Source organism: Schistocerca piceifrons, chromosome 2 (genome assembly GCF_021461385.2).
Source record: "Schistocerca piceifrons isolate TAMUIC-IGC-003096 chromosome 2, iqSchPice1.1, whole genome shotgun sequence".
NCBI classification, from domain to species: domain Eukaryota; kingdom Metazoa; phylum Arthropoda; class Insecta; order Orthoptera; family Acrididae; genus Schistocerca; species Schistocerca piceifrons.
In genome coordinates, this window is record NC_060139.1 from 443,309,543 (window position 1) to 443,323,302 (window position 13,760).

A 13,760-nucleotide genomic window follows, 5' to 3' on the forward strand; every position below is an offset into this window, starting at 1 on the left:
TTTCTAGTATGGGTTTTTTAGATTCGTGGAGGGTGTGAATCTTCATATCGACTGAATGTTACGCTATGCAGTTCTCACGGCAGGCAGCGTCAGCTGTGCTGTAAGGAAAAAAAAAAAAAAAGCCATCCTGCAGGCACCGTACTAGACGGCTTCGTGCCTTACTGCAACGAATGTCATCTCGTAATAACTTGTTGCCGTTACACACCCCTTACCAACCTAAAATTAATTTTAAGTGCATTTAAGGCTCATATAACGGCTATGCTATTACTGAATTCTTTAACTCAACCGACAAATTTAACTATGGGATTTTTAATGAAACTTGTTCCTACTTACAATTTTTTCAAATGAACGGAATATCAAAAATACATTACTGTTTTTACGATGTTACATCAGATTTCAAAGGCTTGGACTTGATAGCGAATAATAAAGTTGATTTACAAATTTTCCCTTTTCCTTCAGAAATAATATTTTTCGTACAAAATTCCACATTTTAACGTTTTCCAAAAAAAAAAAAACCTTATCAAATCATTCACATTAGTAAATATTCAAGTTTTCAGCGAAATTAAATTTTGCTTCAAACAATTACTTTAACAATTTCTATGTCGTTTTGAAATGAAATAAACCACTTAATGCTCTACACAGTCGCTATATTAGTGTCCATGAAACCTAATATATTATTATACAAAAGATTCGACTTGATTAGCGTTATTAAACAAAATTTTGTAGTAGGATAATACCAGCTTTAATCATCGCTGTGGAAAAAAGGTTTCTTTCGTTATATTATTTTCGCTTTGGGGAACGTTTTTTTTTTTTTACGTACTTTAGCAAGAAAACACTTTCTGTAGCAGCACTGGGGTAGCACATTTTTCTTTCTCACACTTACACTTCGGTTGCTTTAAAGGCACTTCACTAGGATACAGCGTCCAGTCATCTGTCCCTATCCTAGACATGGTATATTGTAGACTCGTATCAGGTTTTTCAAAATTTGGTATTTGCAAAATACAGTACGTCTAAGCCACCATTCTCAGTTTCTACACCCTACTTTACACATATACATGTATCATAATTCGTATTTTTTATATACATTTAAAAGGGAAACTTTGTTAGTAACCTTCCAGAATTTTAGTGTACTCAAAACTTACTGCTTATTTTCACAAAACTCTTTTCCAAGAAAACTGAATATTCATTGAAATTCAACCCTTTCTATCAAATAGTCTACTATTGTACTAATTATTTTCAGTAAAGAATGAATTAACCGTTATTCAAAAATAACAATAGTACCCAAATTGGCACTATTACTTTGCTCTTTTTCAAAAAATCACTACCACGATTAAGGTGATGTTTGTCGGTGTATGCTTGCTTTTCTATAAAAGTATCCAGAATTGAAGTTAGAGGCAGAATAAGTTTATTTATCAATTTGAAGAATATTACGCACTTCGTTTATTGTGATTAAACAAAATAGAAGAATTTGAAGTTTTGCTGACGTTAATTACCATCAAATTATTGATTTGATAAAGCAAGATTTGTCGCGAGTGTGAACTGTAAGGAACGTTCTGATTGGTCGTTTAGATCAACAGCCAATCAGAATTAAGCTGTTCCCGCGCGAATAGAGAAATGGGCAGATAGGAGAGTACATCGAGAGGAGTCGCTTGCTAGCCAGCCTACGGATAACACGATTTCAGATCGCTGTTTAAAAATTCTCTGTAAGATGAGAAAATAGCGAGCTAATTTCGGTTCGAATATATTGTGACTAAAGCGACTGGAGTTACGAGCATTTTAATGAAAGTTTTTTGTTTCTAAATTAAATAGTTTGAGAGATATGAGCGTTGAATTTTCTGATGGTAATAAGAATTCCGCGTGGCGTATTACGTGCTCTGTACGGAATACTTTGGCGAGCACTTCTTACGAAGAAGACCACTGCAACGACCGAATGTTTGACTCGCGAATAGGTGGGGGTCTCCGAATGGTAGAACGTGAAAATTAGTCGGGTCGGACCGCTAAAATTCTGGCTGCTTTTCGAATGAAAATTTGTTGTATAGACAGTGAACTTCCAAGGATAATGTTTCACCATATTAAATACGGAACTGGTAGCCATTTCATGTTTTTCCATATGAATAAAAAGAAGAGTTAATCTAATGTTAAACGCTTTTCTGCAAGTAGACCGAATATCCCAAACGTCCGATTTTTTAATCATTAACTTTCAGAAGCTGACTTTCAACTAGAATTACGCTGCCTCTATGCGGTACGTATTAGGTGGTACTTTCATCAGCGCTGCTTTACACTACCAGCACATATCTGCTACCACAGAGTGAAGGAATATCGGCAAGAATCCTATCGAGGTAGGTGGACTGAACGATAGCATTAAGAAAAACGCAAAAATGGTTCAAATGGCTCTGAGCACTATGGGACTTAACATCTGTGGTCATCAGTCCCCTAGAACTTAGAACTACTTAAACCTAACTAACCTAAGGACATCACACACATCCATGTCCGAGGCAGGATTCGAACCTGTGACCGTAGCAGTCGCGCGGTTCCGGACTGAGCGCCTAGAACCGCTAGACCAGCGCGGCCGGCAAGAAAAACGCAGACGACCGACCCCGCCCCGCTGCAATTACTCTTTGCTGATGATCAAGCCATGATTGCTGATAGCGAGAACAACTCCAAAGAGCTGCTCAAATTTTTCCACAACAGTAACATAATGTATTAGTACCTTCAAGGAAAAAAAGTTTTGGCTTTCAGGTGCAAGGAGCCAATTCCCTGCAAATTAATAACAAATGATCAGCAAATGGAAAGAGAAAAGTCGTTGACGTCTTAGCAGATACTAACTCGTCCACCACAGAAAAGGACATACGAAAGATAATAGACAGATTTAATTATATTTACGGGAAAAGCTACAGAACTCTCAGAACTTATGTAAGAAAGGTAATTCTACCTAAGCTCTACAAAAAAAAAAAAAAAAAAAAAAAATGGTTCAAATGGCTCTGAACACTATGGGACTTAACTTCTGAGGTCATCAGTTCCCTAGAACTCAGAACTACTTAAACCTACCTAACCGAAGGTCAACACACACATCTATGCCCGAGGCAGGATTCTAACCTGCGACAGTAGTAGCGGTCGCGCGGGTCCAGACTGTAGCGCCTAGAACCGCTCTGCCACCCCGGCCGGCTCTAAGTTCTACAACACGATGTCATTACCAGCTTAGAAATGTGTCATGAACAGTAACAAAATGAAATTAACCTGATTACAAACATTGGTGATGCGATTTCTAAGAAGAGTAGCTGGATACACACAGGCGACAGAACGAGGAATGCTGACAACCGGAGAAAATGAGACAGAAAAGCTTAAATGAGCAGATTAAGGAATACAGCAACAGTTGTAAGGACCGTATCACAAGAATGGGAGACGACGGAATACCAAAATTAATGATTAATTGTTACCCAGTGGGCAGAAGACCTTAAGGAACACCTAGGAAAAGGGAGAAAGATTGGTAATTTTAACGAAGACGGAGAAATAGTCAGATGCCTAAGACATGCAGAAAGAAGAAGTAGTAGTAGGAGAAGAAGAAGAGGAAGAAGAAGAGAGATTAGGGCACGTACAGAGACATTAAATTATCGTCCTGTTGTCGGTCAGTACGCGAATGGAATGGAAAAGAAAATCGATAATACTGGTTCGATGTACCCTCCGCCAAACACTGTACGACGGCTTGTGGAGTACACATATTATGAAGACATAGATGTAGACGGTCTGCTACTCACTCTGTTATGTATAACTACGTGTTTCTTGTTAATAATGGTCTTCGAATTGTGTTGGAAAGTAGTGAAACATAAGGACTGTTTGAACATACACGATATCACTACTAAGTAAACAACCACATACCGTATTTGGCAGTGTACAGAGACAGTGGCCAGCAATCAGACGGCTTGAATGGGTCTGTGCAGTTATTCGGGAAATGTGACGGTGGTCCCAACAATTTTGATCATGCACTAATTCAAAACAACGAGATTGATTTAACTGACCTGGGCCGAATGAGGATATGAACGGTGAACATATTCGTTCGTAATGGAGGACATGTTTGGAAAATACCGACGCTGAGGAGAAGAAATAATAGTAGTAGTACTGACTTCTATTACAAATGTAACCGTTGGCAGTCCTTTCGCTACATTAAATTCTGTAATAACTAACATGTCTTTAAATGTTGTTACTGTAGCCGAACACGAAATTTTCGCAATTCGTCAATGGCAATCCATTATTTATAGACATTCCAAAGATGCATAACTACACATATAAAATATACTGGGGATAAAATTTAATCATTGTAACAGCTTGTCGCTTTTCATAAACTTAACTTTTCGTCATAACTAAAAGCTAATCCACCGTAATTAAAGACATCTGAAGAATTAATTATTAAATACCGTTCTCCTGATATCAACTGATGCTTTAAGCAAGACTTAGTTTCATTATAAATGCTGATCGTAATTACAGTACGAATGTGCACATACTTCTAATTTTATTTCAGATTGACCTTGTTGAAAATCATGGAACACTTTATTCGGAACGATATAACAGGGCGTACAGTACATCACCACTCTGTCGGGTGGCCATGACTGATTGCATAGGAAGTGTTGCGAAAAGTGTGACTAACTTAAAGATTTTTTAATGGATACAACCCAATACAAACTACTGAGAAGCATTCGAATGGTGAGTCTCATATTTCTTCAGATCTGCTGGAAAACAACTACGAGGTACACTTCAGAATTTGAAATGACTGTACTAAATCAGTATGGTTGAATAGAGCTACAAGACCTGCACATTTTGCGTGGAAGAATTTTTGGTACGTTTAACTCATTCGGTAATACCAAGAAAACTGTCTTACTGTTATTGTTGGATGGTTAGCAACGCTTAAGTAGAGAAACAGAAATTTTTTATGTTCACAGGTATCCTTAAAGGTATGTTCTTAATATTTCAGTCTGGAAAAAATGTGTTTGTTAAATAACTGATTATTTTTCCAGTGTAAAAGTAAAAAATAACCATCCCCCCATGAACCATGGACCTTGCCGTTGGTGGGGAAGCTTGCGTGTCTCAGCGATACAGATAGCCGTACCGTAGGTGTAACCACAACAGAGAGGTATCTGCTGAGAGGCCAGACAAACGTGTGGTCCCTGAAGAGGGGCAGCAGCCTTTTCAGTAGTTGAAGGGCTTGCTGTGCTGGTACTGCGAACGACTGAAAGCAAGGGAAAACTACATCCGTAATTTTTTCCGAGGTCATGCAACTTTACTGTATGGTTAAGCGATGATGGCGTCCCCTTGGGTAAAATATTCCGGAGGTAAAATAGTCCCCCATTCGGATCTCCGGGCGGGGACTACATAGGAGGATATCGTTGTCAGGAGAAACAAAAATGGCATTCTATGGAAGGGAGCGTGGAATGTCAGATCACTTAATCGGGCAGGTAGGTAGAAAATTTAAAAAGGGAAATGGATAGGTTATAGTTAGATAGAGTGGGAATTCGTGAAGTTCAGTGGCAGGAGGAACAAGAATTTTGGTCAGGTGAATACAGGCTTATAAATACAAAATCAAATAGGGGTAATGCAGGAGTAGGTTTAATAATGAATAAAAAAATAGGAGTGCGGGTAAGCTATTACGAACAGCAAGGTGAACGTATTATTGCACCCAAGATAGACTCGAAGCTCACGCCTACCACAGTAGTAAAATTTTATATACCAACCAGCTCCACAGACGACGAAGAGATTGAAGAAATGTTTGATGAAATAAAAGAAATCATTCAAATAGTGAGGGGAGACGAAAATTTAGTTGTCATGAGGGACTGGAATACGACAGTAGGAAAAGGAATAGAAGGAAAAGTAATGGGTGAATATGGGATGAGGTAAGGATTAAAACAGGAAGTCGCCTGGTAGAATTTTGCACAGAGCATTACTTAATCATAGCTAACACTTGGTTCAAGAATCATGAAAGAAGGTTGTATACGTGGAAGAGGCCTGGGGACACTGAAAGGTTCCAGATAGGTTATATAATGGTATTACAGAGATTTAGGAACCAGGTTTTAAATAGTAAGACAGTTTCAGGGGCAGATGTGGGCTCTGACCACAATCTATTGCTTGTTACCTGTAGACTAAAACTGAAGAAACTGCAAAAAAGGTGGGAATTTAAGGAGATGGGACCTGGATAAACTAAAAGAACCACAGGATGTAGAGAGTTTCAGAGAGCATTAGGGAACGATTGACAAGATCGGGGGAAAGAAATACAGTAGAAGACGAATGAGTAGCTTTGAGAGATGAAATAGTTAAAGTAACAGAGAATCAAGTAGGTAAAAATACGAGGGCTAGTAAAAATCCTTGAGTAACAGAAGAGATATTGAATTTAACAGATGAAAGGAGAAAATATGAAAACGCAGTAAATGAAGCAGGCAAAAAGGAATACAAATGTCTCAAAAACAAGATCGACAGGATGCGTAAATTGGCTAAGCAGGGATGGCTATAGGACAAATGTAAGGATGTAGAAGCATATATCAGTAGGGGTAAGATAGATACCGCCTACAGAAAAATTAAAGAGATGTTTTGAGAAAAGAGAACCATTTGTATGAATATTAAGAGCTCAGTTGGAAAACCAGTTCTAAGCAAAGAAGGGAAAGCAGAAAGGTGGAAGGAGTATATAGAGGGTCTATACAGGGGCGATGTTCTTGAGGACAATATTATGGAAACGGAAGAGGAGGTAGATGAAGATGAAATGGGAGATATGATACTGTGTGACGAGTTTGACAGAGCACTGAAAGGCGTGAGTAGAAACAAGGCCCCAGGAGTAGACAACATTCCATTAGAACTACAGATAGCCTTGGAAGAGCCAGCTCTGACAAAACTCTACCATCTGGTGAACAAGATGTATGAAACAGGTGACATACCCTCAGACTTCAAGAAGAATATAATAATTGCAATCCCAAAGAAAGCAGGTACTGACAGGTGTGAAAATCACCATAGCCTTGGAAGAGCCAGCTCTGACAAAATTCTACCATCTGGTGAACAAGATGTATGAAATAGGTGACACACCCTCAAACTTCAAGAAGAATATAATAATTGCAATCCCAAAGAAAGCAGGTATTGACAGGTGTGAAACTTACCAGACTATCCGTTTAATAAGCCACGGCTCTAAAATACTAACACGAATTCTTTACAAACGAATGGAAAAACTGGAAGAAGACGACCGTGGGGAAGATCAGTTTAGATTCCGTAGAAATGTTGGAACACGTGAGGCAATATTGTTACTGGGCTTACCTTAGAAGGTAGATTAAGGAAAGGCAAGCCTACGTTTCTAGCATTTGTAGACTTAGAGAAAGCTTTTGAAAATGTTGATTGGAATATTCTCTGTCAACTTCTGGTGGCAGGCGTCAAGTACAGGGAGCGAAAGGCTATTTACAATTTGTACAGAAACCAGACGGCAGTTATAAGAGTCGAGGGGTATGAAAGGGAAGCAGTGGTTGGGAAGGGAGTGAGACAGAGTTGTAGCCTATCCCCGATATTATTAAATCTATATATTGAGCAAGCAGTAAAGGAAACAAAAGAAAAATTTGGCGTAAGAATTAAAATCCATGGAAAAGAAATAAAAACTTCGAGGTTTGCCGATGACATTGTAAGTCTGTCAGATACAGCAAAGAACTTGGAAGAGCAGTTGAACGGAATGGACAGTGTCTTGAAAGGAAGATGTAAGAGGAATATCAACAAAAGCAAAACGAGGATAATGGGATGTAGTCGAATTAAATCTGGTGATGCTGACGGAATTGGATTAGGAAATGACACACTTAAAGTAGTCGATGAGTTTTGGTATTTGGGGAGTAAAATAACTGATGATGGTCGAAGTAGAGAGGATATAAAATGAAGACTGACATCGGCGAGGAAAGCATTTCTGAAGAAGAGAAATTTGTTAACATCCAGTATAGATTTAAGTCTCAGGAAGTCTTTTCTGAAAGTATTTGTATGGAGTGTAGCCGTGTATGGAAGTGAAACATGAACGATAAATAGTTTGACCAAGAAGAGAATAGAGGCTTTCGAAATATGGTGCTACAGAAGAATGCTGAAGGTAAGTGGGTGGATCACGTAACTAATGAGGAGGTACTGAATAGAACTTGGAAGAAGAGGAACTTGTGGCACAATTTGACTAGAAGGGATCGGTTGGTACGACATGTTCTGAGGCATCAAGGAATCACCAATTTAGTATTGGAGGGCAGCGTGGAGGTTAAAAATCGTAGAGGGAGACCAAGAGATGAATACACTAAGCAGATTCAGAAGGATGTAGGTTGTAGGATGAAAATAGTTTCCCTCATGCTATGTCTGGGCACTTCCAGTACCTGAAACCTTTTACGTGACAGCGAGCGATGCTCATCCTGTATGAGGTCTACCATGTCCTTACTTGTTCTGGGGCACCTGTTGTACACTGTCACTTCCGACGCACCGCTAAAACGATTAATAAAGCTATCTGGCAAACCACTGTACAGGAAAATGTATTATTTAATGCCCTTCAGAAGAAGAAAAAGACATACATCCACCGTGAGCTTAAAAGGTAAATGTTTTATTGTGCAATAATTTATAAATAAGAACATCACTTTCTATTTATCCTATGGTTGTCATAAATGAATTTAGTTCTATTTACAACATTTCAGAAAGATTGCACTTTTATAATTATTGTCTCATATCTCCTTTCCTAGGCCTTTTTCTCGGAGATTGTTGGTCTGAGACTTTATTGAAAAATGCGTTTTGGACAAACTGTTTAGGACACACTAAAACCTGTCTCTCTAACTGCCGGTAATTTGCTGGAGGGTGGAGGAAACGGTGAAAACTTTTACCATTAAAATGATAAAAATTTGTTCCTTTAACAAACTAGGGAATGTAACAAAAAGCCCTTACCTTAGTACATTAAAAAATAAATTTTAAGCAATGGGAAACAGAGCAGCAAACTTTACAGGCTAGCATACTCAGTTTTGAAGGTTCTAATTTTAGCCACGTTTCATTAAAAGCTTTGAAGTTTGCACCGTTTCCTTCACCATCCAACAAATTACTGGCAGTTGGAGAAGCTACTTTTAGTGCGTCCTAAACAGTTTACCTACAACGCACTTTTTCAGTAAAGTCTCAGACGTACTATCTCCTAGAATAGGTCTAGAAAAGGAGATACGGGACAACCATTATAAAAGAGCAATTTTTCTGAAATGTTATAAATGGAACTAAATTCCTTTATGACAACCATAGTATTAAGATACTTCAGTAACATATGTAAATGAGCAACGTGTTGGTGCGGAAATTATGAGATATTCTTCATATATTTTCTTACCATACCGACACGGTCTACATAATCACTGATGTCCGTGATTGTGATATACCAATCTAAAGTCTTCACTCCAAAATCGTGGAAATCTATCCTATTGATAATAATTGAATCCACTGCGTATAATCTCTGAATAATATAATGAAATCTTTGTTGTATTTTGAGTTCTACCATTCTTTGTCGATGAAAGAGAGAAAGATTGTAGTTTGAAATCTCATCGACGTCACTGTCACTAGAGACAGCATACTACCTCAACCGCTCAAGGACGCAGGTGGAAATAGGTCTAAAGGAAACATCCTAGCACTCGCCTGATCTGATTTAAGGGAAGCTAAAGCCACGATGATCGGACAGATACTTCAATCTCATTCGTCCGGAACGCTAGTTTGCTGTTCTAACCATCGCACCACTTCGCTTGCCTGGTTGTTATTGCTCCCGTAAACTAGCATATGATCGTATGGAACAGTCTTGTAACTGACTTTTCATTCTAACAGTTCAAATGGTTCAAATGGCTCTGAGCACTATGCGACTTAACTTCTGAGGTCATCAGTCGCCTAGAACTTAGAACTAATTAAACCTAACTAACCTAAGGACATCACACACATCCATGCCCGAGGCAGGATTCGAACCTGCGACCGTAGCGGTCGCTCGGCTCCAGACTTTAGCGCCTAGAACCGCAAGGCCAATCCGGCCGGCCATTCTAACAGTGACACGTATAATACATAATATATGATATCAAGAGAAATTTAAGCTCGACTGAGGAATTGGTAACAAAAATGCTTGTCTTACCTTAGGTGGAGAATAATCTACAGACACTGAAGTAATTTCAGGCGTACCCCAGAGAAGTTTGATTGAAGTCATGCAGTTCAAGTTATATACTACTGACCTGATACACAAACAAATAGTAGCCTCAAACGTTTTGCAAATGATGCAGTCACGTCTGATAACGTACTGTCCGCAAAAAGGTACGCAAGTATTCAGTCAGATGTTGATAAGACTTCAAAGTGGTGTAAAAATTGACAGTTTGCTTTGAATGTTCTTAAAAGTAAAATTATGCCCTTCGTAAATGAAATCCTGTGAATGCGATTCACTGAGACACAATTGGAATCAGACAAGTGATACAAATAGCTGGACGTCATAATTTGTAGGCCAAGAAGCGGAACGGTCACATTGGCTCAGTCGTAGGTAAAGAAGATAGTAGACTTCACTTCAGGGGGGGGGGGGGGGGGTACTGAGAAAAGCAAATAATCTACAACGACAATTGCTTATGAAACACTTGTGATCCACCCTACTATATTGTTCAAGCGTGTGGGACCCGTACTAAATAGGACTATCTGAGGGTATTCAACGTATCCAAAGAAGGACAGCGCAAGTTGTCACAGGTTTAACTGGCGTATGGGAGAGCGTCATGGATATGCTGGAGCTGGCAGATGCCTACATACAGACCTCAGCTATCCCTCCCCCAAACCTACTTACAAAGTCTCCAGAACCAAGGCTAAGTGAGGAATCTTGGAATATGCTACAATCGCTTACGTAAAACTGCCGTAGGGATCTCGAAGATAAGATTAGGCTCAATACAGCTCCCATCGAGGCTTTATACATAAATGTTACAGTTAACGTTTACTAGTTTCGGCTTCCTGCCATCATCTGATCTGTTTCAAAGAGGAAAAAAACATTAGGAATACATAAAAACATGGCTAATAATTACACATATTAGCCATACATACACACATGTTAGCCATACATACAGTTAAAAGTATTTTAACACAAGTGTCATCTATACACGTAGGTACATATCAAGGGATGCTGATGGCTCGGGGGGCGGCGTCCTATACTTATACATGATTGTCCAAAAAGATGTTGCCACTCATACGGTAGGACACAATTTTAAATTTTCTTTTGATGCAGGCTAGGGAGGCTACCCGACATAATCTGGAAGAGAGAAGAGAGGCAGGAGCACGGATCGAAGGGTCTGGGTTACCTACAATACAGAGAAAATTATTTCAGCAATGGTTTCATAAGCATCTTCCAAGGCGTTTAATTATCCGTCGACAGCATGAGAAATTTATTCGCACCGGATCCGGGAGCAATGATTGTATAGGAAAGAGAAGACGTGCAAGAAATATTTGAACGGAAGATAACATCATAAATGCTCAAGGCAAAATTATTAGGAGTCCAAGACAGTCAAGTAAGAGATTAGACAAATGTCTTACGAATTGTCCTCGTCGATCTGGGAATGAAACCACACCACATTCAAGCCTTACAGGCCCTATCTGACGCTGGTAATACCGCTCGTTTACGAGATGCAGAAGTGTTGCTAGAAATGATGGATATAAACCCTAATGTTCTGTTCTTTATGTCAAACGAAGCGGCAACATGAATAACCACAGTTCAGTCATATGGAGTACAGACAGTCCCCATGACTAAGAGAGCAAACACGATCCTCTCCGAAACTTAACTATGGTGTGATATTTCAAAGTTTGCAGTACTTGGTCCCTATTTTTAAATGATCAGCCAGTCACGAGAGATTTTTATCTAGACATGTTGCAGAATTTTGTTGTTGATATTCTTCTCCTCGGTATCTTAACATCAGACTGCTTCCAGCAATTGGTGCACCATCATGTTATTCTTGAAAATTTCGAGACTACCTGGATGAAACATTTGGTAGACACTGGATTTCAACAGGTGTACCTTTGGCGTGGCCATCACGGTCACCCAATTCGACTCCTCGCGATTTCTGGCTACGGGGAATGGTGAAAGAACGCATGTATGCTACAAGACCTACTGACGTTAATGACCTTGCAGAGCGCATAACACAGCTTGTCCGCTCTATACGTACGGAAAAATGTGAACGAGCTATGGCCTGTCTGGTCAAAAGGCATTCCACATGCACTGAGAACCAAAGAGTACAGGTCGAAGAAGTAAAATAAAATAAAACTCAATCACCTATAAATTACAGCATGTTTTTGGACAACGCCGTATAATCATAACTGTAGCCGGTTCAGGGCGATATAAGGCTGATCACTTATGTCCATCATTGCCCTCTACTGGTTACAGTTATGTTTGTGTAAGTATACGATGGCGCAGGCCATCACCAGCCCTTGTTATGTACCTACGTGCACAGATTACTTGCGACGATACTTGTGTCAGACTGCTTTTAATGGTATGCATGGCTAGTAAGAAGGATTATTAGCCATGTTTTTTTATATATTTCTAAATTTTTTTGTGTATTGAGCCCTCAGCCAATTGAACTTACTTTTGTCACAATAGAGGTTTTTTCTCCTGTTTGTAAGTGCCAAATGTGATCGAGGATTAATTTACAGACTTTATGACTTCAATTGACCGCTTCGAGACGGTTAAACAATCGTTCCTTCCACGCTCCATAAGCAAACAGATTGAAGAGAAGCGCTAATAACTAGTACAATGGGAAGTATCCTTTTCCATAGCCCGCTCGGTTGGCCATGCGTTCTAACGCACGACTTTCGGGGCGAGAAGGAGCGCCTGATCCCCGGCACGAATCCGCCCGGTGGATTTGTGTCGAGCTCCTGTGAACCGGCTACTCTGTGGACTGTTTTTAGGCGGTTTTCCATCTTCCTCGGCGAATGCGGGCTGGTTCCCCATATTTCCCCTCAGTTACACTATGTAGGCGATTGCTGCGTAAACAAGTTCTCCACGTACGCGTACACCACCATTACTCTACCACGCAAACATAGGGGTTACACTCGTCTGGTGTGAGACGTTCCCTGGCGGGTCCACCGGGGGCTGAACCGCCCAATAACCCTGGGTTCGGTGTGGGGCGGCGGAGGGGTGAAGTGGATTGCGGTAGTCGTCGTGGGGTTGTGGACCACTGCGGCTGCGGCGGGGACGGAGCCTTTCCGTCGCCTCCAGTTCCCCGGTTAACATACAATACAATACAATACAATCCTTTTCCATGCACTTCAAAGAGGTTTTCAGATTTTAGTTATAGATGTAGCGTACAGTGGGGTAGAACAGTCCTGCAGTTGACATCCATTGCAACAGTGAGACGCATAATGAACTCTAAAACACTAATGCACGTTGTGGTAGGATGGAATAACATATCGAAAATGACTGGCGACCAGAAAGCAAACGAACCGTGAGTGCTCCTGTTGGTTCCCGGCCCCGTCCCAGTGCGAGTGCAACAAGAGCTGTCCTGCTGACCACTCCGGGTATCAAGGGACGACTGCAGGCGGACAGTTCCTTCTCCACTGTGGCGCACGTGGCGTCCCGGTGGTCGCGGGACGCTCCTAGTTATCGCCGTGTTCAAGGTCTGTCGCCACGAGTGACCACCGACAACTGGCGACGCCGATATGCACGTCCTTCGAAACTTTGCAGCGACAGGCGTTTTTTTGAGGCAGAGAGACCCAAATGGTTAGTTTTAAAGACTGTGCTGGCCGTCTGCGCCTGAGAAGCGTTTTAT

At 40.4% G+C, this 13,760-nt stretch overlaps 1 protein-coding gene across 1 annotated transcript in view; it reads right to left on the minus strand.

Moving 5' to 3' along the window:
* Positions 1-13,541, minus strand: part of LOC124774916 (ATP-binding cassette sub-family C member 4-like) — a 296,627-nt gene extending 283,086 nt beyond the window's left edge. The window contains exon 1 of the mRNA XM_047249591.1: positions 13,436-13,541. The gene's annotated coding sequence lies outside the window, so the exon portion shown is untranslated. The remainder of the gene's footprint in view (positions 1-13,435) is intronic.
* Positions 13,542-13,760: the final 219 nt, after the last annotated feature.